The following is a 27,200-nucleotide window of genomic DNA, read 5'->3' as shown; positions in this document are numbered from 1 at the left end:
CTTACATGTATTCAGCGTCTAACACTTTACCAAGTATTTCTATATTTATTCCCTTATTTACTCATCACAATACTCTGGAAAGGTAAGATGAACAGGTCTTAATAATATTATTCCTATTGTGTTAATACATTATGATTCACACAGGTGCCGAGAACCAGATCCTAGTACTTCCCACACTGCCAAAGAGTCCATGGTTCAAGCTTTGGCTATTTGTTGGAAATGAAGGTGAACAGTCATGGTGTAGAAGAAAGAAAATGACCCTGTGGGGGTGGGTAGAGTTGCCACCCCAAAATGTCTCTTTGGCATGCAAATTATTTAGAGCTGAAAAAATTCAAAGCCCAAGAAGACTCAGGAAAAAACTCTGATGTCCCCCCTTAGCTGCATAAAGAATGCAGACAGGGGACCTCTTCCAAGCAGCAATCATATATAAGTATAGTATGAACTAGGTATGGGAGACTAGGAGAAACCTGGGAAGGTTTTTTTTTTTTTCCTAATTCTGTTCTGTGTCCTATTGTCTCTGCATATCCAGAAAACATTTGTTTACCAAACATTTTCTTTTCCATCTTCATGTAAACTGCCTTCCTCCCTTCTGAAAACTCAAACCACTACTCCCAACATCTTTGTCTTTTTTTTTTTTTTAATCTTTAGTTAAGGATGGTTTTTCAGTTACTCAGTTTTACTGGGTCTTTCCCATGTACACATGTGATTAAACTTTCATTTGGTTTTCTCCCATTGATCTGTAAATTCAATTCTTAGACCAGCCAGAAGAGCTTAGAGGGGTAGAAAAGAACGTCCTCCTGACAACAACAATCCAGGAGCCCTAGGAACTGATCACATGGCCTTAGCCTCACTGAGCCAGTATCCTCACCTGTAAGACCAAGAGAAGACCATGTATTTGGGGTAGTTACGAGGAGAGCAGAGTGACTATCACACACATGGCACACACTCCAGTTCAGTGAAAGCACAGTGATTACCTAGGCTTACCTCTCAGAGCTGGTGTGTCCTTCAACAATCACTTCCTTTTACTGTGCCTTCCTCTCCTTTTCTAGGAAGATAAAGAATTTAGACTTGATAAATTACCTTCCAAATGCCAGTCCCATCAGCCTAGGAGCCTGACTTTTTAAAAGATATGGCTCAGGTTTAAGCTAAGTTTGTGGAATCTTCCCTCCTATTACTTACTGGGTGTCTCAAAACAAGCTAAAAAACCTTTCAGACTCCCTGCATCTGTAAACTAGGGACAACTAGGACCTAGCTAACTGGAAATGTAAGGATAGTGAAGACTAAATGAGATAGGTGTATCCAGGACCCACCAGACTAATTTCCTTACAGGCTGGGACCCATTTGTAGATTTACAAACTGTGACACTTCTTCTCATGGTTGCTCACAAAATTAGATGAGTAAATTTAAATAAAGTATCAGGAATAGGATCTGGCACAAACTAAAAACATTTGATAAATATTATTAGAAGGGCTTCCCTCTTAGCTCAGTCGGTAAAGAATCTGCCTGTAACGCAGGAGACCCAGGCTCGATTCCTGGGTCAGGAAGATGCCCTGGCGAAGGATATGGCAACCTACTCTAGTATTCTTGCCTGGGAGAATCCCATGGACAGAGGAGCCTGGCAGGCCACAGTCCATGGGGTCGCAAGAGTCGAACACGACTTAGCGACTAAACTACCACCACTTTATTTTAGCAACTGTCTGCATGAGTCCTGGTGTTCAGCGCATTGTTGAAACGCAAAGTTACAGCATACACGCCGGACAAATATACCCACCAACGGCTACTGAAAGTTTGCGTGGATAAACTCTGCTAGAAGAGCCTGCAGAGCAGGAAACTCGCGGCCTGAGAGGACAGAGGCCACTTTAGGCCTTAAGACCCCGAGGCGGTGCAAGAACCTGTTGGAGACAGGTCCCCACGACTCGCCCGGCCGTAGGACCGCAGGAGCAGGCGGGGGCCAATCCCCAGCCCGGTTCAAAGGGCCAATCGCGGCAAGCTTTACAAGCGCCCCGGCCGGAGGGGGCGGGGCCGCGCGCGGGGCGGGGCGGAGCCTCAGCTGCCCCCGGGGACCGCCCAGTCCAGGCCCGGTGGGGCTCCGCTCGGCAACCTGCAGAGCCCTGATAGCTAAAATGTAATTTCAGATTGGACAAGTAAGTGACCCTCCTCTCAGTCCCACGTGTGTACCAGGGCCTTTACAGAAACGCAGGCTCGCAGCGCGAACGTTCTCCAACCGGAGAGCGTATCTGGCCCAAGCCTCCCTCCCCTTTCCCACAGTCGCCGCCTCCTCCTCCTCCTCTGACGGCCTGAGTCTTAAACGCCAACGCCAGCCGGGCTCTTCGCCTCCGAGATCTTGTTGAGTCCCCTGTGTACACTCCTGGGTGAGGCGTCCGGCCACTCAAGAGACGGGTGGGCTTTACTGCATTCCCCCAAGCTGCCTAAGATGTCTGGAACCCTGGGTCCTCTGCAGTCACTATCCAGTTAATTATGTTAATTTCCTCGCTTTCCCTTCATCCCCCCAGGGTCCTCTGTCACCTTATTTCAGGATATTTCCTGGTTAAGAATGCGCCAGCAATGCGGGAGACTGAGGTTCGATCCCTGGGTTGGAAAGAATCCCTTGGAGAAGGGAAAGGCTACTCACTCTCGTATTCTGGCCTGGAGAATTCCATGGACTCTATAGTCCATGGGGTCGCAAAGAGTCGGACACGACTGAGCAACTGTCACCTAGGCATTTTTGAGCCTTTTAATTTCAATCTGGCTGCTGTAAGGCATTTAAGACCTGTGTTGCTTGTAGCTTTCAACGCTTTCAGCAACTTGTGATAATATTTGAAGCGCGGTTTAGATAGTATAATGCTCTTTGGCTACAGTTATCCTGGGTAGAAACGGCCTAGGAGTATCTTTCCATTTTTATTAATGACCTTTCATTTTAAGAACAAGATGCAAAATGGTGAAATTCCCTAATCCTTGACTATATTCCACCAAAGCACTTTTCATGTCTTAACATTTGTCTCTGAAGAGTCTCTGATTTTGTCTCTAAAGAGTCAAGTCATTTACAAAATATTGAAAAGCAGTCATCATTAGATTAATTTTTAAAATACAGTATTAGCGGAAGGAAGTGATGATGCTTTTGAATTGCTGAGCAGTGAGAAGGCAAGCTGCCTTTTTGTTTGTGGCTGGTGTATAGAGGGCAGAGTTCTGTTTTATTTTGCTTACTTTCCCCCTCTTCCGTGTAATCCACCAAATGTGCATCCTGAAGTTGTACTTCTTAAATTGCCAGCTGGGTCTTCCAGCCTTCTGACTGCCTCCTGGTCTTCTGGGAGTTTCCTGTTAATGAGGTCCTGTCCTTTGCTTTTGACCTTGTGGCCACTGGCCTGACTCTTGGAGGGATCAGCTAAGGAGGACTTCCTGGTGGCAGGCTGAGAAAAGTCTTTATTAAGGATGATTGAAGGAACCCAGAGGGTAAGAAGGCCTGGAGATTGATTCTGAGGGGAAGGGAGCCTCCCTGCTGGATTTGGAAGTCAAAACATGTGTATTGGGAGAAGGAACCAACCCAGAGAGTGGAGATCTGTGTCTTTCTGGATAAAGTTAAGTTTACTGGGCAGAGACTGGACCTTCTTCCAGGCTGTGGTATCAATAATTGTTACTATCAATAATTGTCTTTTCCTGGAATCTGGTTCCCTTTCCCTAACCTACTTCACTTAGTTCAAATCACCACCTGTTATCAGCTGGTTCTGAAAACAGTTTCAGGTAGTGACTCTTCTCCACCCCCACCCCCACCTCCAAATATTTGAAATAATTATTTTACCAGAATGTACTACAGAGAGTGTTCAGCCTCTTACCTGCCCCTATTTTTATAAGGTGGAATTTAGAGTCTACTCAAGTTATGTAAGGGGAGGTCACCCAAACCAGCTCTTGCGTTCATTTGTTCACTGATTTGGGAATGTGCTCTGGGCCTGAGCACTGTGGTAGGCTCTGGGAAAGCAAGGATTGGTCTTTGCTTTCAAGCTTTCATCCATTCTGCTTCTGTCTGGTCTGGCAAAGGAGATTATGTGATGGTGAGATTGGTGTTGTAGCAAGGTATAAGAAGATTCTCCCCTATAATGGACTGTATGGGAAAAAAAATCTAAAAAAAAGAGTGGATATTGTTGATTCACTTTGCTGTACACCTGACAACACAACATTGTTAACCAACTATATTCCAATAAAAATCAATTTTAAGATTCTCAGGAGTTGAGAGAAGTCCAAATGGGCCACTATAGGCTCAGAGGAGATAATACCCAACTGGAGAGTTGCAAAGCCTCAGTATGACTGGGCTGGAGAAAGACATGCTGACTTGGGACAGCATGGGCAAAGATATACAAGGCTGGTGCACTGGTGATTATGGGCAGACAGGAGAGAGTGAAGTGGGAAATCGCCAAAAAGGGGGATGGGGAGAGTGCAAAGGCCAGCTCAGGGAGGGTCAGGTGAATCAGGTTAAGGAGGTTGAAATGTATCTCTAGCGCAAGCAGCAGCTATTGGAGTGACTGACACTCAGGGGTGTGTTTTAGAAAGTTAATTCTGGCTGCAAGGTGGCAAATGAATTGAAGTGGTGAGGACTGAAGAGACTAATTTAATGCAGGTGAGAGATGGGTTAGCATAGTTATGGGACTAGAACAGAGGGATTAGAATAGAATGCTTAAGAATTAATTACTGATTGAATGTAGGAGATAAGGAAAGAATATAGCAGTCAGAGTACCCTGGAAAAGAAAAGGCATTCACCACTGGAATATTTTTCAGCAGCTTTATTGAGGTATACCTGGCATAAAGTAAACTGTACATATATAAAATTTCTAATTTGAGAAGTTTTAATATTATCCATGACACTGTCATCACAATCAAGATAAAGAACATTTCTTATACCCCCATTGATTTCTTGTGCCCTTTTCTAATTCCAAGAAGTGAGGTGCTTTCTGTCAGGATAGATTATTTAAACTTTTTTAGAATATTTATCGGTAGGGTCATACAGTATGTATCTTTTATGTATGGTGACTTTTCTTTAGCATGATCCTCTTGAGATTTGTCCAGGTGGTGTATGCATATAAAATTTATGTTTTGTTTTTCTGAGTAGTATTCCATTGTACAACTATGCCATATTTAGTTTATCCATTAACCTGTTGATGGACATTTGAATTATTTGCTGCTTCTTGGCTACTACACATAAAGCTAATATGATTATTTGTATAAAGGTCTTTATGCAGCCTTTGTTTCTCTTGGTTAAATACTTAGAAGTGGAATGGCTAGTTTACACGGTAGGTGTGTATTTAACTTTTAAGATGCATCCAATCTGTATTTCAGAGTGATTCTAGTTTGCCCCAACTGCTGTGGTCACTTTTAAATTTTAGTTATTCTATTAATGTGGAATTCTCTCATGGGGTTTTAATATGTACTTCCCTAATGACTAATAATCTCAAGCTTCTTATCATGTGCTTATTTCTCCGTATGTATTTCATACATCTTGGTTGAAGTGTTTATTAAATCTTTTGTCCATTTTAAAAAATGACCTATTTCTTTATTGATTTTTGAGAGGTTTTTATGTATATTCTCATTACAAGTTTGTTTTTTGTTTAAATCATAGTTGTGATTTGGAAAAATTTTCTCCCATTTTGTGGCTTATATTTTCATTTTCTTAACAGTGTCTTGAAAAGCAGAGTTCTTAATTTTGGTGAAGTTTAATTTATCAATTTGTAATTTTAATGATGCCTGTTTTATCAGTTTATTCTTTTATGGATCATGGTTTTGGTATCTAAGAAGTTGAGCCTAGTCTGAGATCTCAGATAGTTTGTCCTATTTTTTTTTAAGAAGCTTTATTTATTATTTTATATTACATCCAGGATCTATTTTATGTTAACCTGTAGAACAAGATATGGACAAGCTTTCTTTTTTGCATATGGTATCAGCTGTTCCAGTACCATTTGATAAAAAGCCTATCCTGTCTCTCATGAAGTGTCTTTGTACCTTTGAACAGAATCATTTTACCATATGTATATGTGGACCCATTTCTGCATGTTTTATTTCATTATATTGATTTCTTTGTCTATTTTAATGCTATTACCGCTTAGTTTTGATGACTATAGCTTTGTAATAGATATTAAAGTCAGGTGGAATATCCTTCCACTTTTTTATTTTTAAAGTTGTTTTGGTTATTCTACACCTGTTACATTTCCATATTAATTTTACAGTCATTTAAAAATAAAGCCCTGTTCAGATTTTAATTGCAATTTAGTTTAATCTATACATTAATTTGGGGAGAGAATTGATGTCTTAAATTTTGTTTTCTATCCTTGGACAGAATCTATCTATTCATTTATTTAGGTCTTCCTTAATTTCTCTCAACAGTGTTTTTTTAGCTTTCAGTAGATGGATCTTTGTCAGATTATCTGTAGGTAGTTCACATTTTTTGATGCTATTGAAAATAATGTTGTCCTTTTGGGTTTCAGCTATCAGTTGTTTGTTGCTACTTGTATATTGACCATGTATCTTGCCATCTTGCTAAATTACTTGTTTAGTTCTAATAACTTTTTGCCTGTACCATCAGATTGTCTATCTGATCATGTTATCTGTGAAAACAGACAATTTTACTTCTTCCTTTCAATGAGAATGTCTTAAATTTTCTTGCCATAGTACACTGGCTAGAATCTCCTGTGCTGAGAGGTTTCATTAATTTTTATAAATGAAGAATGGGTGTAATATTTTGTCAGTTGCTTTTTTCTGTAACTATTGAGATCATAATTTTTTCAAAGACTTAATATAGTCAGTTACATTCATTGATTTTTTTTTTTTGAATGTTAAATTAACCTTGTATTACTGAGGTAGATCCCACTTGGCCAGGACCTATTATCCTTTTTATATTTTGTTGGATTCTATTTGCTAAAATTTTAAGAATATTTGCATCTGTGTTAATGTTTGGTAATGATACAATTTTCTTTTCTTATATTGTCTCTTAAGTTTTGTTATCAAGATAATTCTGGCCTCATAGAATGAGCAGGGAAACATTTCTTTCTCTTCAGTTTTCTGTAAGGGTTCATATAGAATTGACATTGTTTCTTTCTCAGATGTTTGGTAGACTTCGTCAGTGAAGCCATTTGAGTGTTTTGTTTTTTTTTTTTAATGGAGGAGACAGAAAAGTCAATTGACATAATAATAGAGGACTGTGCAGATTATCCAGAGAAGGCAGTGGCAACCCACTCCAGTACTCTTGCCTGGCAAATCCCATGGACGGAGGAGCCTGGTAGGTTGCAGTCCATGGGGTCGCTAAGAGTCGGACACGACTGAACGACTTCACTTGCACTTTTCCCTTTCATGCATTGGAGAAGGAAATGACAACCTACTCCAGTGTTCTTGCCTGGAGAATCCCAGGGATGGGGGAGCCTGGTGGGCTGCCGTCTATGGGATCGCACAGAGTTGGACACGACTGAAGCGACTTAGCAGTAGCAGCAGCAGTGCAGATTATTTGTTTCTTCTTGAGTGAGGTTTGTTTCTATTAATGTATTTAAGTGAATCTGTACATATCATCTAAGGTGCTCATAATACTTTTATTATCATTTAAACATTTATAGAATCTGTTGTAATTTCATTTCCCTCATTCTGAATACTGGTTATTTGTCTCTTTTCTCTTTATTTTCTTGATCATTCTTGCCAGAAATTTATGAATATTATGGATCTTCTGAAAGAGTCAGCTTTTTGTTTTCATTTATTCTCTTTATTATTTTTTAATTTATTGATACCCTAAATTTTATTTTCTTTCTTCTGCTAACTTTGGATCCCTCTTACCCTTTTTTTTTCTAATGTATTAAGGCAAAATTAAGGTCATTTACTTGAGATGTCTTTTCTAATATAGGCATTTGAGTCTGTAAATTTTTAAGTATGGCTTCAGCTGCATCCCACAAGTTTTGCTGTTTTTATTTGCATTCAGTGAATACATTTTCTAGTTTTTTAAAGTGTCTTTTTGACCTATGGTTTACAGAAGTGTGTCAGTCGGTCTCCAAATATTTGAGGATGTTCCACACATCTATCCATTTAAGTCACAGAAAGTAGTTTATATGATTTGAATTTTTTTAACTTTTTGAGACTTGTTTTATGGCCCAGAATGTGGTCTTTGTATTAGGTTGATATGAAAGTACTTGTGGTTTTACAGTGTTGAACTTTGCTGTTTGATACTGGAATACATTCTTAAATGTGGTTATCTTATATGTCATTTTAATGCACATTTCTCACTCTATTTTTATGTTAATGACTTACTACTTACTGTTTATTTTATATTTATTTTAGACTAGGGAAATGATGTTAGATTAAAAAAAAAGTGAATTCAAGTGATTTGCTTATTCGAATTTGCTTATTCAAAGTGAGTCATAAAGCAGTGTAGGCAACTCACAGCATCAGCAACGCATCTGGCTCAGGAACTGCTAATGAGTGTACAAGAAGCATTCATGGTTCAAGAAGTTTTGCAAAGGAGATGAGAACCTTGAAGATGAGGAACATAGTGCCCAGCCATCGGGAAGTTGACAATGACTAGTTGAGAGGATCATCGAAGCTGATGCTCTTACAACTACATGAAAAGTTGCTCAAAATCTCAGTCTCGACCATCCTACATTCACTCGGTATTTGAAGCAAATTGGAAAGATGAAAAAGGTTGATAACTGTGTGCCTCATGAGCTGACCGAAATTCAAAAAAATTGTCATTTTGAAGTGTCATCTTCTCTTATTGTATGTAACAGCAATAAACCATTTCTTGATCGGATTGTGATGTGTGATGAAAACTGGATTTTATATGACAACTGGAGGTGACTAGCTCAGAGGTTGGACCAAGAAGAAACTTCAAAGCACTTTACAAAGCGAAACTCACACCAGAAAAAGGTCATGGTCACTGTTTGGTGGTCTGTTGCTGGTTTGCTTTACTTTCAGTTCAGTTCAGTTCAGTCACTCAGTCGTGTCCGACTCTTCACAACCCCATGGACTGCAGCATGTCAGGCCTCCCTGTTCATCACCAACTCCCAGAGTTTACCCAACCTCATGTCCATTGAGTCTGTGATGCCATCCAACCATCTCATCCTCTGTTGACCCCTTCTCCTCCTGCCCTCAAACTTTCCCAGCATCAGGGACTTTTCAAATGAGCCAGCTCTTCACATCAGGTGGCCAAAGTATTGGAGTTTCAGCTTCAGCATCAGTTCTTCCAATGAATATTCAGGACTGATTTCCTTTAGGATTGACTAGTTGGATTTCCTTGCAGTCCAAGGGACTCTTAAGAGTCTTCTCCAACACCACAGTTCAAAAGCATCAATTCTTAGGTGCTCAGCTTTCTTTACAGTCCAACTGTCACATCCATACATGACCACTGGAAAAACCATAGCCTTGACTAGACGGACCTTTCTTGGCAAAGTAATGTCTCTCCTTTTTAATATGCTGTCTCGGTTGGTCATAACTTTCCTTCCAAGGAGTAAGTGTCTTTTAATTTCATGGTTGCAATCATCATCTGCAGTGAGTTTGGAGCCCCTAAAAAATAAAGTCTGTCACTGTTTCCACTGTTTCCCCATCTATTTCCCATGAAGTGATAGGACCAGATGCCATGATCTTCGTTTTCTGAATGTTGAGCTTTAGGCTAACTTTTTCACTCTCCTCTTTCAGTTTCATCAAGAGGCTCTTTAGTTCTTCCTCACTTTCTGCCATAAGTGTGGTGTCATCTGCCTGCCTGAGGTTATTAATATTTCTCCCAGCAATCTTGATTTCAGCTTGTGCTTCCTCCAGCCCAGTGTTTCTCATGATGTACTCTGCATATAAGTTAAATAAGCAGGGTGACAATATACAGCCTTGACGTACTCCTTTTCCTATTTGGAACAAGTCTGTTCCATGTCCAGTTCTAACTGTTGCTTCCTGACCTGCACACAGATTTCTCAGGAGGCAGTTGAGGTGGTCTGGTATTCCAGTCTCTTCAAGAATTTTCCACAGTTTATTTGGATCCACACAGTCAAAGCCTTTGGCATAGTCAATAAAGCAGAAATAGATGTTTTTCTGGAACTCTTTTGCTTTTTCGATGATCCAGTGGATGTTGGCAATTTGATCCCTGGTTCCTCTGCCTTTTCTAAAACCAGCTTGAACATCTGGAAGTTCAGGGTTCACGTATTGCTGAAGCTTGGCTTGGAGAATTTTGAGCATTACTTTACTAGCATGTGAGATGAGTGCAGTTGTGCAGTAGTTTGAGCATTCTTTGGCATTGCCTTTCTTTGGGATTGGAATGAAAACTGACCTTTTCCAGTCCTGTGGCCACTGCTGAGTTTTCTACATTTGCTGGCATATTGAGTGCAACACTTTTACAGCATCATCTTTCAGGATTTGAAATAGCTCAGCTGGAATTCCATCACCTCCACTAGCTTTGTTCCTAGTGATGTTTTCTAAGGCCCACTTGACTTCACATTCCAGGATGTCTGGCTCTAGGTGAATGATCAAACCATCATGATTATCTGGGTCATGAAGATCTTTTTTGTACAGTTCTTCTGTGTATTCTTGCCGCCTGTTGTTAATATCCTCTGCTTCAGTTAGGTCCATACCATTTCTGTCCTTTATTGTGCTCATCTTTGCATGAAAAGTTCCCTTGATAGCTCTAATTTTCTTGAAGAGATGTCTAGTCTTTCCCATTCTATTGTTTTCCTCTATTTATTTGCATTGGAGAAGGTAATGGCACCCCACTCCAGTACCCCTGCCTGGAAAATCCCATGGACGGAGGAGCCTGGAAGGCTGAAGTCCATGGGGTCGCTGAAGGTTGGACACAACTGAGCGACTTCACTTTCACTTTTCACTTTCATGCATTGGAGAAGGAAATGGCAACCCACTCCAGTGTTCTTGCGTGGAGAATCCCAGGGATGGGGGAGCCTGGTGGGCTGCTGTCTGTGGGGTCACACAGATTCGGACATGACTGAAGTGACTTAGCAATAGCAGTAGCATTTCTTTGCATTGATACCTGAGGAAGGCTTTCTTATGCTCTCCTTGCTATTCTTTGGAACTGTGCATTCAAATGGGTGTATCTTTCCTTTTCTCCTTTGGTTTTCACTTCTTTTCACAGCTATTTGTAAGGCCTCCTCAGACAGCCATTTTGCTTTTTTGCATTTCTTTTTCTTGGAGATGTTCTTGATTCCTGTCTCCTGTACAATGTCATGAACCTCCATCCATAGTTCGTCAGGCACTCTGTCTATCAGATCTAGTCCCTTAAATCTATTTCTCACTTCCACTGTATAAGCATAAGGGATTTGATTTCAGTTATACCTGAATGGTCTAGTGTTTTTTCACCACTTTCTTAAATTTCAGTCTGAATTTGGCAGTAAGGAGTTCATGATCTGAGCCATAGTCAGCTCCTGGTCTTGTTTTGCTGACTGTATAGAGCTTCTCCCTCTTTGGCTGCAAAGAATATAATCAATCTGATTTCGGTGTTGGCCGTCTGGTGATGTCCTTTAGCTTCCTGAATTCCAGTGAAACCATTACATCTGAGAAGTATGTGCAGCAGATGGATGAGTTGCACCAAAGGCTGCAATGCGTGCAGCTGGCACTGGTCAACAGAAAGGGCCCTCTTCTCCACAAGAACATCTGACCACGCTTCACACAGTCAGAACTTCAAAAGTTAAACAAACTGAATTATGAAGTTTTGCCTCATCTGTAGTGTTCACCTGACCTGTTGCCAACTGACCACTCTTCAAGCATCTAGAAAAATTTTTTCAGGGAAAATGTTTCCACAAATAGCAGGATGCAGAAAATACTTTCCAAGATTTTGTGAAATCCTAAAGCATAGATTTTTATGCTACAGGAATAAACAAACTAATTTCTCATTGGCAAAAATGTGTTGATTATAATGATTCCTATCTAGATGAATAAAGATGTGTTTGAGCCTAGTTATAATTTAAAATTCATAGTCCAAAACTATAATTATGTTTGTACCAACCTAATAAGTATTCCATGTGCTCTTGAAAAGAAAAAATACAATCTACTCTTGTTGGGAAAGTGCTTTTTACATGTCAGTTAGCTTTATTGACTATTGGTATGTATTATGTACTTCCTGATTTTCTGTCTACCTGTTCTACCAATTATTGAGAGTGGCAGATTTAAATCTCTCATGATAATTGTAGACATACACGTTTCTCCTTGCAGTTCTATCAGATTTTGCTTTAGGTACTCTGACACTCTGTTATTAGGTGGATTAATATTTGGGATTTTTAGGTCATATTGGTGAATCATCCACTTCATTATTTCATAATTTCTGATGCTATTTTTTCTTCAATATCTACTGAATCATTATTCCTGGTAATATTTTTACTTTAAAATCTATTTAGTGTTATACGAATATATCAAAGTGTAGCTCTCTTTTGATTGTTCTTTTATGTTATATCTTTTTCCTGCTTTTCCTTTTTAACCTGTTTGTTTCCTTATATTTAAAACGGGCTTTTTATAGGCAGCTTAACAAGGCAAGACATAAAAAATCTCTGCCTTTTAATTAGGGTGTTTGGACTATATATAATGTAATTCTTATGGTTTGTTTTAAACATGGCATGTTGTTTTTTTCTTTTCTATTTGTTCCATCTGTTTTTTGTTCTCTTTTCTCTTTCTCTGCTTGCTTTTGGATTAATTATTTTCTAATTCTATGTTTTTCCTCCTTTATTGGCTAATTAAGCATATCCTTTTTTCAGATATTATTTTAGTGGTTACTTTAAAATTTATAGTATACATGTTTAATTTATCAGAGTAAACTTTCAAGTGGTATTATACCACTTCATATATAATATAAAACCATACGTAAAATTAGATAGCCAATGGAAATTTGCTGTATGACACAGGAAGTTCAAATCCATTGCTCTATGACAACCTAGAGGGGTGGGATAGGGGTGGGAGGTGGGATGGAGTTTCAAGAGGGAGGGGACATACATGTACCTATGGCTGATTCATATTGATATAGCAGAAACCAACACAATATTGTAAAGCAGTTATCCTCCAATTAAAAATAAATTAAAATGACCATACAACAATGTATTTCTAATTCTTGCCTCATAGCTTTTGTACTACTGCTATTTATGTTATACAATACATTTTGCTGCTGCTGCTAAGTCGCGTCAGTCGTGTCCGACTCTGTGCAACCCCATAGACGGCACCCCCCAGGCTCCGCCATCCCTGGGATTCTCCAGGCAAGAACACTGGAGTGGGTTGCCATTGCCTTCTACAATACATTTTACTTCTGCATATATTGAAACCCCATAATACATGGACACTATTTTAGTTTTAAGCAGTCAATTATCCTTTTAAGACATTCAGAACTTTTAAAAAAGTGTATATATACCCACATAGTTACTTTTATGCTCTTCCTTTTATTTTATGGATCCAGATTTCCATGAGATATTATTTTCTCCCACTTCTTGTGGTACAGTTCTGCTGCTGAGAAATTTTGATCTTTTTTCTTTTTTTGGGTCCACACCTTGAGGCATGTGGAACTTCCCCAACTAGAGATAGAGTCCACACCCTCTGCAGTGGAACAGCAGAGTCTTAACCACGGGACCACCAGGGAAGCCACAGATGTTTTGTTCTTTTTTTTTCCTCTGAAGATGAATTTTGGTATGACATCTTTGGTATGTCTCAAAAAAATCTTTATTTCAGCTTCAGTTTTGAAAGATTTTTTTCCCCACAGTACAAAGAATTCTAGTATAAAGTTTTTTCTTCCAGTTCTTCAAATCTTGCTCTGCTGTCTCATAGCTTACATTATTTCTGTTGACATTCTCACATTTTTTTCTTTTTTTGCATAATTTGCCATCTCCACCCTGACTGCTTCTAAGATTTCTGTTTACTATTGGTTTTGAACAATTTGGTTATGATGTTGCTTGGCTGAGTTTTCTTTATATTTCTTTTGCTTGGAGTTCATTTGTGTTCTTGAATATATGTTTTTATAGTTTTCATCAAATTTGGAAATTTATAACCATTATGTTTAATGTATTTCTCCTGATCCCTTCTTCGTTCTCTCCTTCAGGTATTCCCATTTCACATATATTAGGTCACTTAAGTTTTTCCACAGCTCACGATGCTCTATTTTTAAAAAATCTTTTTTTCTCTTTGTTGTATTTTTGATAGTTTCTATTATAATGTATTGAAGGTCACTAATCTTCTGTGTTATGTAATCTCATACAGTCAGCTTTGCATCTCAGATATTTTAGTTTTCATTTTTATAATTTCAACTTGATTCTTTTAAAAACCTTATATGTCTGAACTTTTAAATTCACTCTTTCCTTTAGCTTTTTGAACATAGGACTTTCACGTATAATAACTGGCTTAATAGCTGCATCAACTCATTCTGTCAGATAGGTCAGTTCTGGGTTGGAGTCCATTGATTTTGCTCGTTTTAAGTCGCATTTTCCTGCTTCTTTGCATGCTGCTAATTTTTGACTGAATACCAGACGTTATGTGTTTTACCTTGTTCAATGCTAGATATTTCCGTATTTCTATAAATACACTTGATCTTTGTTTTGCAGCATGTCTAAGTTATTTGGAAACAGTGTGATCCTCTTGCGTCCTGCTTAAGCTTTGTTGAGTGGGACTAATGCCTCTTCACTGCTGAGGTAAAGCCTGTCTGTGTACTCGCCCCCAAGCCCTGTTAGTTATGAGGTTTTCCTCACTGGCCAGTGTGAATCGCCACTACTCCTGGCCCTGCGTGACGTCCCCTGATTGTTCACTGTCATCCTTTGGAGTGCTTCTGGCTCAGACAGTGTCTTCGCACGTGTACAGTGACTGCTACGGTCCTGGATAGTTGACGAGCACACCTTCGGGGCACCTTTCCTATCTCCTACTTTGCCCCAAGAATTCTAGCCTCCTTGCTCTGCACAGACTCCTAGCTCTCGCTCAGTTCAGGAAACTGCAGGCCTTGGTGTGGATTTTCTCTTCCTGTGTCCAGGTCCCAGGCATTCAGCTTAAACAATTTCAGGATACCTCTTTTTCTCCCCGTCTCTCTGACATCACTGTATTTTGTTGCCTGATGTCCAGTATCCTGAGAACCTTTGTTTCCTGTATTCGTTATTTTAGTTATTTAAGGTAGGAGGGTAAATATGGTGCCCTTTACTCCATCTTGGCTAGAAGTGGAGGCCTTCACCTGGAAGTTTTGAAGAAAATTTTAAAAGAGACTACTAGAGTTTCTGAGGAAGGGAATTCGAGTTATTCAGGCACTTTTACTGGTTGAGGACTGAAAGGGCACAGTGAAGGAATAAATCAGAAGGAAAGACACCCTTAGATTTGTATAATTTTAAGTACAGGAACTATTTAGAAAGATGAGGGCAGCATGAATGCCTAGAGCTAATATTAGTGGTATTGTTATACTTTTCTACTTAAGCGGGCAAGGGATGGAGAACTCAAAAGGAGAAATTCCGTGGAGAAAGCTGCCTTGAGAAGATCTGATATCTTAAAGAAATGCAGCAGGTTCGAGGCAGCTCCAAAGGAAGGGAACCCGGACCTTACTTTCCTTCCTCCTTTAAGGTCTCTGCTAATGGCTCTCCATGGGCGAAACCAACTGGAAGATAAAAGGGTTAGAGAGCCTTAGAGGTCAGACTGCAATCCCCAGGATACAGGGTAGGCAGAAAAGGGTTGAGTGTGGAAGAGGTGGGTAAACAGAGAATAACCTGCGCAGGGAATCACTGATGCTTTTTAGATTGCTGGCTACAATGTCGGGGTGGTTGGTGGTGCCACTTGGTGGGAAAGAAGAGAAAAGGCACAGTATGTTCAGGCAGAAGTAGGTTTGACACAAGGAAAAACGATGAGATGGTTTTTCCTGGAAGTCCTACAACTATCGTTTTAAATTGTTTAGAAGGTCCTTATCAACATGGATGATGAAGCAGAGTTTATATAGCAAGTACATCTACAGTGATTTGTGTGGGGACTGGGTTTAGGAAGAGCGGAGAAAATAAAGGACAAGTCATTCAGCCTAAATTTATGTGTTGCCTGTCCCTTGGGCCATCTGGATTTTGGGCCAAATACACTGAAATCTGTTGCAGACCAGGCTGAGAGCTGAGTATCTTGAATTCTGCTAAAGTGGCTATGGGATGAAGAGATTTGGAAAGGACTCAGTTACTGAACACCTATAGGGGATAAACAGAGAAGGCAATGGCACCCCACTCCAGTACTCTTGTCTGGAAAATCCCATGGACGGAGGAGCCTGGTAGGCTGTAGTCCATGGGGTCGCTAAGAGTCAGACACGACTTCACTTTCACTTTCACTTTTCACTTTCATGCATTGGAGAAGGAAATGGCAACCCACTCCAGTGTTCTCGCCTGGGGAATCCCAGGGACGGGGGAGCCTGGTGGGCTGCCGTCTGTGGGGTCGCACAGAGTCAGACATGACTGAGGTGACTTAGCAGCAGCATAGGGGATAAAAGTTGAGAAGACAGGTGATAAAATCAAGTGTTATTTAGATACACCAAACTCAGTATAATTTATGAGATTCTGGGATTATAGAATTATGTGGCCAACGTTGATATTAGAGTGTGGCTGTTTTAAATCATCATGCGACATAGTGGAAAGAGCATGGGTCGAATTCCCTCTCTTGTTTTTTACTGACTCTGTGACATTGGGCTGCTGCTGCTAAGTCACTTCAGTCGTGTCTGACTCTGTGCGACCCCATAGATGGCAGCCCACCAGGCTCCCCCATCACAGCTTTTCTTCCAACGAGCAAGTGTCTTTTAATTTCATTGCTACAGTCACCATCTGCAGTGATTTTGGAGCCCCCCAAAATGAAACCTGTCACTCTTTCCATTGTTTCCCCATCTATTTGCCTAGAAGTGATGAGACTAAGATGCCATGATCTTAGTTTTCTGAATGTTGAGTTTTAAGTCAACTTTTTCACTCTCTTCTTTCACTTTCATCAAGAGGCTCTTTAGTTCTGTTCTTCACTTTCTGCCATAAGGGTGGTGTTATCTAAGGGATGCATATCCAAGGGCTGCTGCTGCCGCTAAGTCACTTCAGTCATGTCCGACTCTGTGCGACCCCATAGACGGCAGCCCACCAGGCTCCCCCGTCCCTGGGATTCTCCAAGCAAGAACACTGGAGTGGGCTGCCATTTCTTTCTCCAATGTGTGAAAGGGAAAAGTGAAGTCGCTCAGTCGAGTCTGACTCTTGGTGACCCCATGGACTGCAGCCTACCAGGCTCCTCTGTCCATGGGATTTTCCAGGCAAGAGTACTGGAGTGGGGTGCCATTGCCTTCTCCAAGGGCTAGCTGACTTAAAAGAGGTTAGATGGTTTGGTTGATCCCATGGGATAAAAATGTGGACGAGAGGGTGGAAGCCACATAAAGTAGATTTCAACCCAGTACAAGAATGTTTCTTGGTATTACAATAGTAGCTGCCTATTGTGAAAATTCCAGCAGCACAGAGACGGGAGATTAAAAATTGCCCTCCATGCTTCCACTGTACCTCTTTCTCTAGATGTCACTGCGGTAAGCAGGCTTTTGCATATTCTTCCTGAAATTTTGTATGTTAGGTCTTTATACAGTTTAGTGGTTCTTAGACTCTAGTAGCACTCAGGGTAGCCTGAAGGGTTTTAACAGCATAGGCTGTGAACCATACCCCCTACAGTTTCTGAATTAGTAGGTCTGGGCTGGAGCCTGAGAGTTTGCATTTCTAACACATTGCTTGGTGGTGCTGATGCTGCTTCTCTGAAGATCACAGTTTGAGAACAACTGATGTGCGTTCCTCTTTACAGAGTTCTTACAAATGCAGTCATATTGTAGTATCTAAGAATTTGCTCTTTTACTCAATAACATATAATTAGCAATTTTCTTTAGCTATGTCTCATTCTTAACAACTGCTTCTGTATCAGTTTTAGCAAGTCCCCTATAAATGAATGGGGCTTTCCTAGTGGTTCAGCAGTAAAGAACCAGATGCAGTGCAGGAGCTGCAGGAGATGTGGGTTTGATCCCTGGGTTGGGAAGATACCCTGGAGGAGGGCATGACAACACCCTCCAGTATTCTTGCTTGGTGAATCCCTTGGATAGAGGAGCCTGGCGGGCTACAGTCCATGAGGTTGCAAAGAGTCAGACATGACTAAAGTGACTTAACATGCAGGCACTATAAATGAATATTGAATGTTTCCAAGGTTTTTGTGAGTGTGCCCTTGCCTTAAAAAAAAAAAAAAAAGCAGAAATGAGCATTTTTGTATATATCTTTTAGATGAACCAATCTTCAGTTCTTAGAAGGTAAATTCTTAGAAGTTACAACTCTTGGGTAAAGGGGTAGATTTGGAAAACAGATAGATATTGCCAAATTGTCCTAAAGGAGGATGAACCAATTATTCTCCTGTTAAAGGTATCTGAAACTGCTTGTGTCCCCAAGCTCTTGCCCAAAATGGATATTATCAGTGTTTTCATTTTCTGCCCATTTTTTTAAGTTTCTCAGTGTATCTCAGTGTTGTTTTGATTTGCATTTCCCTCCATTTTTTGTGAGCTTAAAGGGTCAATGTATGGATTGAATATCTTTTTCTATGAACTGCAAGTTTGTATTTTTTGCATCACATGAACAAAGGCAGCAAACTTTCATTTGAGGGATTGCTAGTAATGTAAGGTTGGCATATTAGGAGTTGTGATTAGAGATGAGGTTGGGAAGTGGGGTTAGTGGTTCGGGCAGGAGCAGGAGCTTTGAGTTCCTTGTGGGCCAGATAAAGAACTTGGCCTTCACTTTGGGCAGAAGCAGCATTTCTGGTGTTGAAGCTTACACTGCTGCTCATGATAATTTTAACAGGGCCTGTTTCTGGAAAGGCACACTGTTCAGTAATCTTCAACAGCTCATTCTTTAGGCCTTTCACGTGAGGCCTTGAAGCCACCTAGCCATTCTTCATAAATAGGGTGTGTGGGGGAGTGGTAGGGCAGCCCAAGAGGGAAGGGACACATGTATACTTCTAGCTGATTCATGTTGTTGTACAGCAAAAACTAACACAACATTGTAAAGCAGTTATCCTTCAATTAAAAAATGGTCAGTAATCGTTAGCAGTAAGTAAAAATAAATTACTATATATTAATAATATATAATATATAATAATATATAATAATAATATAAAAATGTTTATATTAGTAAAATAATAGAGAAAAATTCTTTAAAAAGGAAAAAAAAAGCCGAAAGAGTAGGCCAGAGACCTCAGCCATCCTCAGTCTGGGCATTGTCTTTGAGGGCAGAGTTTTACAAGATGGTGCCTGCAAGATGGTGCCTGGATTTTGTTGCTGTACCCAATACTTCTCTCCTCCATTGCTGTGTGTGCGGAAGTAGGCTGCAGGTCAAGGAGGAAGAATGCCCTGGGAAGGGGTGCAGTGCTTTATACAGAAGAGAGGCTTGTGGACGGTGCTTCTAGACCTCTCCAGGGATGGAGAGTTTTTAGAGGCTTTTTATTTTAAAAGGTATTCGACTATTTTATACGTTAATAATTTCCTCTTCCCTCCAAGCCCAAGAATTCCCCTATTACTGCAGGACACACGGCATGCTTCCCTCTCGGCAGAAGGAAGTAGAGGGCAGAACAATCTCAATATCTAAAGCTTCTCATAGTAGCCTGTATAGTGACATAGGGTTGTCATTAATCAGAGCATGGAGGGGGCGTTTCTGATGGTTGAGTGTCTGAGTTTTCACAGGATGAACTGACTTGGAATTGTGTTCTGAGTATGCTAAGGATGAAAGCAACTTGGTTGGGAGGTGGGAAAAGTCAAGTCATTTCAGGGATGGATAAGAGTCCTGTTCTGGCCTAGACAAACCTGAATTTGAATACAGCCTCCTTCATCTTCCAGCTTTGTGACCATCCACTGGATTTTGTTCCCCTCGGGATTTCAGTGTCTTCCCCCTGTAAGTGGGGGAAGGGTGGGTGTCATAAATGTGGGTTCCTCCACTCCCCGTCTCTGCAGAGAGAATAGCTTGGCAGGGCATTTTAAAGGGCTTGGAAGGCATTTTAACAAGTAGGGAGTTGCTTTATTGGATCACAAGGATTGAAGAGAAGGCAGTGTAAGTGAGGTTTTATAGGAGAGGACATGGGAGATCCAGAGTTTAATTTGCTCTCAGGCGATGTTTGGTTTGGGAGTTTGGGGATGTCATTTGATGTGTCAGATTTTCCACCCATGATTTCGTCAGGACCTATACCGTGCATCTGGCCTCAGCATGGCTGGGTTTTGTATTTTCTCTGTGTCAGCTGTTGAGCATTGCCTGGGTGGCTCTTGGAGGGTGGTGGGTTTTGGCCATTGCCCAGGACCGCCTCAGTGTTGATCCCTGTGGCCACCACATTGCAAGGCACGCACGAGGCTTCGTTAAGTTTGCCTGTTCTACCTGTTGGAATCCAACTTTGAATCTAAGACGACAGCCAGCTTTTCTTCCTTCTGATTTAATTCCACACCCCTCATCCAGTCACCTCAGCTTTGTCTTTAAAGATGGGCTCAGTCCAAAGCATGTAGATCCTCAACCTCTTGAAAAATACTGGGCTTTGATTTAGTGCTTGGAAGACGGATGAAGACAGTAAACTGGTACTTCTTTTATCAACTTCCATCTCCGTATTCTGCCAAGGAAGGGGGAGTTGGAACAAGACGCTTGGCTTCAAGAGTATAGCCGAGATTCCACTGGCGAATGGAGCCCCCTTACTGCCACGTGCAATATTACCAGGTGCATTAGTTGCGCTTCGAGTATGTAAACTAGGCACAACTTGATGCATCACTGTTTGACTTTACAAAATCTTACAAAAGTAAGATTCTTACACTAAACTGTCAACTATTTAAGATCAGAAATGATATATTTTTCAGCTTCCTATTCCTAGTGTCCTGACCCAGAGAAAGCACTTTACATTTGTTTACTGGAATTTGAGCTATTAGACATGGTGTGAATACCTAGGTATAGATCATGCATGCTAAACATCCCTGCAGATGTTCAGGGATGATTTGGTTATGAAAGAAAAGGTTGGCATATCTTAATAGTCCTAATAATTGCTGCTGTTTACTGAGTGTGTGTGTGTGTGTGTGTGTGTGTGTGTGTGTGTGTGTGTGTGTGTGTGTGTTAGCCGCTCAGTCAGGTCTGACTCTTTGTGACCCTATGACTGTAGCCTGCCAAGCTCCTCTGTCCATGGAATTCTCCAGGCAAGAATACTGGAGTGGGTGGCCATTCCCTTTGAGGGGATCTTCCCATCCTGGAATCTCCCATATTGTAGGCAGATTCTTTACCATCTGAGCCACTAGGGAAGCTGTTACTGAGCATACCGTATATTAATATCAGGCACTGTGCTGGGCACTCTGGTTATACAATCTTAGTTAATCGTTCAAAGAATACAGCAAGATTGGAGCTGCAGGAGACAGCCTTTTACTTTACCAGGAGAAGTACCTGTCAAGAAGCTGTACCTGTTCTCCCGTGTATATTTTTGGTAAAGCCGATGGAGAACCAGGTATTATTTCCAGATTAGCTCTTTCCTTCCCATGCCAAATTTTCTCTCCATTTTAGAGCATGGGAGAACTGCTTAAAGTGGTATTTAGTTCTTTCTGTTGAGGAGACTAAAGTGGAGCAGCATACTCATTGCTTATCTTTTTCTTCCCAAATCTCCCAACCCCCTGATTATATTATAACTAAAAAAAAAAATTATGTGTGACTTGTGTACCTAAATTCCCAGCCAAGACCAAAGATCAAAGTCAAGAGAGGATATTAAGCTCACTCCCAGGTCCCTGGGACGCGGTATCCATAGACACTGTCCTCAAGTTTGTCCCAGAGGAGTGGCCCACTAAGAAGTAGAACTGCAGGTAAGCTTATCCACCCTGGAGGGTTGCAGTCTTAGGGAACAATGTTCTGCTCTGCACTTGTTGAGTGCAACGCTCAACGGCTGACGCAGAGAAAATACAAAACCCAGCCATGCTGAGGCCAGATGCACGGTATAGGTCATTTAGGGGAAAAGAAGGAAGCAAATATAAGAGAACAACCCCACAGAGTGGCTTTCAGCACGATTATGTGTAGCATGGCCCCTTTTGAGAATTTTTGGGACAGTTATGCAGAGAACAGCCTCCATGTCCCTGACTCTGTCTCCTTTTCTCACACTGCCTTTGAGCAGCTTTCACGTTTGTTGAGGAATCAGCTGTGAAGCCTGTGGTTTCCTGTGGCACATTTCTAATAATATTTGTACAGGCTATTATTTAATGCACCATATAAATATTTATCATAAGAGCAGTCTTTTGATCATGAAGAGAGGCTAAAAACCAGTTCAGTCCGTGCTGGCAATTGGCTGGGAAGCTGTTCTGCCCTTTGGAGCCTCTTGTAGACTGAGAAGTTAGGTAAGGCCTGGGACACGTGTGCAGCCAGCTTGAATTTCTCCCTGTAGCTTTTCTTTCTCTTGCCGTCCACAGTCTATGCTCTTAATTCTCTTGCCTGACCAGCCACCTCATATTCCCTATTAGTTATGTTTCTTTTTTAACAGGCTTCCCTGGTGGCTCAGATGGTAAAGAATCCGCCTGTAATGCAGAAGACCTGGGTTCGATACCTGGGTCGAGAAGATCCCCTGGAGGAGGCATGGCAACCCACTCCAGTATTCTTGCCTGGATTATCCCCATGGACAAAGCAGCTTGGTGGGCTATAGTCCATGAGGTCACAAAGAGTCGGATACCCCATATTCCTTATTAGTTGTCTTTCTTTTTAGAGAATTTACCTCTGCCTCAAATAAATGAAGTGGGATCAACTTTCTGACTCTCAGCATTCATCTTTTGGGCTTTAAAGCCACACCATTGTGACCTGGACAAAAACCAGCTCCTCTGGTGGTGTGCTCTGTCACCTTAAACTGCTTTATTGCTGAGAACCTCAGTCCCTTTAACTGGAAAATGAGCTCGTAGTGGCGACCTCACGGGATTGTTACAAGTGAAATCACAAAATCAGGTGGGTGATTTGCAGAGCAGCGCTTAATAAGTGCCAGTTGTTGCTGCCTTTGTTGTTGATACTGTTGTTGAAGGATTCGGTTTTCACTTTTAGGTTGGAAAGAGCCCTAAAGTTGCCTTAAGAGGCCAGGGTTCAAATGCAGATGCTGCTGCTGTTTCCTCTTTGTGTGACTTGGGGCAAATTTTCCTATCCCAACAAGGTATAAAATGGTGGTAGGTTTCCCAGCTTAAATGCATTTCAGTTGGAAGAGATGAACTTGTGAAAGTGCCAAGCATGCAGGAGGATCCTAATCTTTTTTTTTTTTTTTAAGCAAATTATAAAAGGGAATAATGTTTTCTGTTTTGCAGTTAGTTTATTCTCTGAGGCCAAGAGGAACTGGAATATAGTTTGGAGTCTAGGACACATCAGAGAGTACTTATGACCCAGGAACAAAGGGCACAGAGGGGAGACGAGGAATCTGAGTGCAGAAAATCCTCTGGCAGAGTTTTTATAAGTCACAGGGTCAAGTTTCAGGGAAGCTGCCTTAGAGCTTGAACTTTTCAAGATCCAGGTGTGGAAACAATCATAAAAAGATCACTTAAAACTATAGTAATAGGAAACGTAGTGAACCTGAAATATTTAATTAGGATCTATTTCTTACAAAAACATGAACTGGGGTGTGTGTGTGAACAATGCAGAAAAGGGATGATGCCCTTGTTCCCGTGGGCTTGACTCTCTTTTGGACTCATGTCTCAGTCATACAGTCTAGAAATGGATAGTTTTACCAGAGGCCACCTGGTATTGGGGAAGGGACAGTCTCTGAAGGTGGGCAGCTTGAGTTCTGAGTAAGCCAGTTGTAGACAGAGTAGGCACATGGCTTCGAGCCCTAGGTTAGGAAGACCCCCTGGAGAAGGAAATCCACTTCAGTATTCTTGTCATGAACAGAGGAACCTGGTGGGCTACATTTCACAGGGTCACAAAAGAGTCAGGTACAACTTAGCGACTAAACAACAACAATGTACAGAGTAGGCAGAGACCTTGGCAAACATACATTAACTAGGTGGAGGGTATCCGGCAGCATGGGGCTTCCTAGGTGGCACTGGTGGTAAAGAACCCACCTGCCAGTGCAGGAGACATAGAGAGGTGGGTTCTATCCCTGAGTTGGGAAGATCTCCTGGAGGAGGGCACGGCAACCCACTCCAGTATTCTCGCCTGGAGAGTCTCTATGGACAGAGGAGCCTGATGGGCTACATACAACCCATGGGGTCGCCGAGTCGGACATGACTGAAGCAACTTAGCATGCATGAACCTGTTAGCATGGCATTCTGAGATCGCTTAGGGATTTGGCAGCCAGAGGGATTGAGATTGCTCTCACCTCCATCACCTGCTATTTATATGACATACGGGAGCAAGTTACTTGACTAGTCTAGGACTTGTTTTTCCTCATCAGTAAAATGGGAATGGTCCTAGTAATTCTCTTCAAGGGTTGATATCAGGACAAAAAGTGGATTTAAAAATGTAAGCAAGCTGCTTAGTAAAGCATCAGATACACAGTAAATTTTTACCTTTTATTATTTCCCTAAAGGTGGGTTTTAAGAGTTTGCTCTGAGTCTCAGGGACGTGGTGAGTTTGTGCCATGTGCCAGACACTGGGCTGGCACTAGGGGTACCACTGTGGTCCAGGCAGCCCTGGAGTTAACTCTCTAATGGCAAAGCTGCAGTCTCCATACAAGTCAGACGTGGAGGGGGAGGGTTCTCCGGAAGGATGGTCTCTTTCCTCTTTAGCCAATAAATAGGTCCAAAGCCCAGAGCCAGGGTAAGCCCCAAGTCAGCTACAGAGTGGAAATCTGCCTCTTTGGATTTTACTGGGAATAAATCAGGATGTCTGGGTGGTGGGTGGTGAGATGAGATATTCCATGCAGAAGAAGACAGTCGCAAGTGAGGGAACCAGGCCTGAGGAGCTGGGCCAGCCCCCTGGGGACCTCTTTTGTCACTGGCTCTGGTAGGAGAAGAGAGAAACTTGGGTGGCTGGCCAAGTCTGTGTAAGGCCAGAATGTTTGCATAGACTCTTCATTTCCTATTTTTCCCCCTTGTTTCTCCCTGCAGTGTTTAGAATAGTTTTGAAAAGCTCTAGTCAAGGACAGAGTTGTTGACTTGCCAGGATCAGTGTTGGAGAGCAGCGTCCTTGGGTCCTTCCAAGTGGTGATGGTGGGACACTAAGAGAGGGAGCCCTGAGTTCAGCAAGTGGAGGCCTGTGGTCATTTGGGGGCGGTGGAGCAGCTAGCCTAGCCAGTCTTCCTCCTCTGCAGATAAAGAAATCTGGGAAGATATAAGCCACGGCACTGCCCTGTTCTGCCCTTCACTGTATCCTCAGTTCCTAGCAGGGTGTCTGACGCCTGGCACAATCTGCATTTCTTCTAATGTCAGTCTCTGATTGCAGCATGCCTCGTTATTTCATATGTCACTAAGAAAGATGTTCCTGGTTGCCATTGGTTTTTAAGAGTCACTGATTTCAGAGAAGCTAAATGTGAAAAGAAATGGGTACCTTAGAATTAATAAAATGTGGTTGTAAGCATCCAGTAAATATTTATTAATTGGATGAATGAAGCACACAGATATTAGAATCAAGGCAAAACACTACTGCAGATAAATACAAACCTAGGAATCTGAACTATAAAAGCATTAAAGCATGAACCTGTTCATCCTTATTTTTGTTGTTGTTGTTGTTGATTCACTGATTTAGGTGTTCATTCCATAAGCACTTACTGAGAACTGTTATGTACCAGACAGTGGACTGGTTTGGGGATATAGGCACTGTAGGAGCTGAGGATATAGAAATCAATCAGTTCCTTTCTTCATTTTCAGGCCAGTGAGGGAGGTGAACACAGAAGCAAAAAATTCGGTCAGAGTGATTTTTAAAAAGTTTAAAAGAAAGAAGGGACACAGTACTATGGTGGCACTGGGGCATGGAGAGAGGCAAGAGGTGATGGTTGGGGTTCTCTGGTGGTGCAGTGATTAAGACTCTGTGCTTCCAGGGAAGGAGCCCAGGTCCGATCTCTGGTCTGGGAACTATATCCCACATGCCTCAGTGAAGATCCCATGCATGGCAGCAAAGATCCTACGTGCCACAGCTAAGACCCAGAGCAACCAAACAAATTAAAAAAAAAAATGTTGGTTGAGCAAGATCTTAACATGAAAGTCAATAGGCAGCATATTAAAAAGCAGAGATGCCAACAACAGTCCTTCTAGTCAAAGCTATGGTTTTTCCAGTAGTCATATATGGATGTGAGAGTTGGACTATAAAGAAAGCTGAGTGCCGAAGAATGGATGCTTTTGAACTGTGGTGTTGGAGGAGACTCTTGAGAGTCCCTTGGACTGCAAGGAGATACAACCAGTCCACCCTAGAGGAAATCAGTCCTGAAGATTCATTGGAAGGACTGATGCTGAAGCTGAAACTCCAATACTTTGGCCACCTGATGCAAAGTACTGACTCATCGGAAAAGACCCTGATTATTGAAAGGAAAGACTGAAGGCAGGAGGAGAAGGGGATGACAGAGGATGAAATGGTTGGATGGCATCACCGACTCCATGGACATGAGTTGAGTAAACTCCGTGAGTTGGTGATGGACAGGGAGGCCTGGCGTGCTACAGTCCATGAGGTTCCAAAGATTCAGACACGACTGAGTTGACTGAACTGAACTGAACTGAGGGAGAGAAGAGAGAAAGGAAGTTGGAAGGAAAGAGCAGTATGAAATGGAGACAGTCCTGTAGTGGTGTGGGAACCTGGGAACCTGTGAGGGTTCAATGTGTCTGAAGCCTGATGTGAGAACAGGCAGGACTATAGTAGATGTGGCTGGGTAGGAGGCAGAGGGCAGTTCCCGGAGGGCCTGGGATGCTGTACCAAGGGCCTCAGCCAATGGTTTTCAATCCTTAGGAGGAACTCAGCAGAGCCACTGTTGGGGGAGGGTTGAGGGCCAGGCAAGGATGATCTTTGCTTGACACAGCGCTGCTGTGCTTTGATCTATTTCAGTTTCCTTCGAGTAATGGCTTGAAGAAAAAATATCCCCATTGGATGTTTGAAGGAATGCATGGTTTGAAAACTGGTGCCACTGATCATGTGGGCGAGGAGATGAGAAAGCAGTTAGGCTGGAGCCTGGAAGTTGTTCTCTGAAGCTCAGAGGAGGGTAGCCCTTGTTCCTACTCCAGCTTCCACCTTCGCCTCTCCAGCTGCCCATGAATCATAGAGGCCGCATGCTGTTGGGGGATCATTGTGAGCAAGTCAGAAGCCATCATGTTTAACGAAGCCATTTTTAACTGGGATAAATACCCA

The 27,200-nt window shown here is 41.7% G+C and overlaps 1 protein-coding gene and 1 long non-coding RNA gene across 8 annotated transcripts in view; one reads left to right on the top strand and one right to left on the bottom strand.

Moving 5' to 3' along the window:
* LOC128045793 (uncharacterized) overlaps positions 1-1,867 on the bottom strand; it is a 37,406-nt gene extending 35,539 nt beyond the window's left edge. The window contains exons 1-2 of the long non-coding RNA XR_008199159.1: positions 1,772-1,867; positions 985-1,045 (exon numbers count right to left, since the gene is read on the bottom strand). This is a non-coding gene — a long non-coding RNA (uncharacterized LOC128045793). The remainder of the gene's footprint in view (positions 1-984; positions 1,046-1,771) is intronic.
* A 190-nt stretch (positions 1,868-2,057) lies between these two features.
* Positions 2,058-27,200, top strand: part of FGGY (FGGY carbohydrate kinase domain containing) — a 501,197-nt gene continuing 476,054 nt past the window's right edge. For all 7 annotated transcript variants that reach the window (XR_008199109.1, XM_052636858.1, XM_052636853.1 and 4 more), the window contains exon 1: positions 2,058-2,144. The gene's annotated coding sequence lies outside the window, so the exon portion shown is untranslated. The remainder of the gene's footprint in view (positions 2,145-27,200) is intronic.

This window comes from Budorcas taxicolor, chromosome 3 (genome assembly GCF_023091745.1).
Source record: "Budorcas taxicolor isolate Tak-1 chromosome 3, Takin1.1, whole genome shotgun sequence".
NCBI lineage: Eukaryota > Metazoa > Chordata > Mammalia > Artiodactyla > Bovidae > Budorcas > Budorcas taxicolor.
The sequence above is the reverse complement of the archived record's forward strand: the minus strand, read 5'-3'. Positions and strand labels throughout refer to the sequence as shown.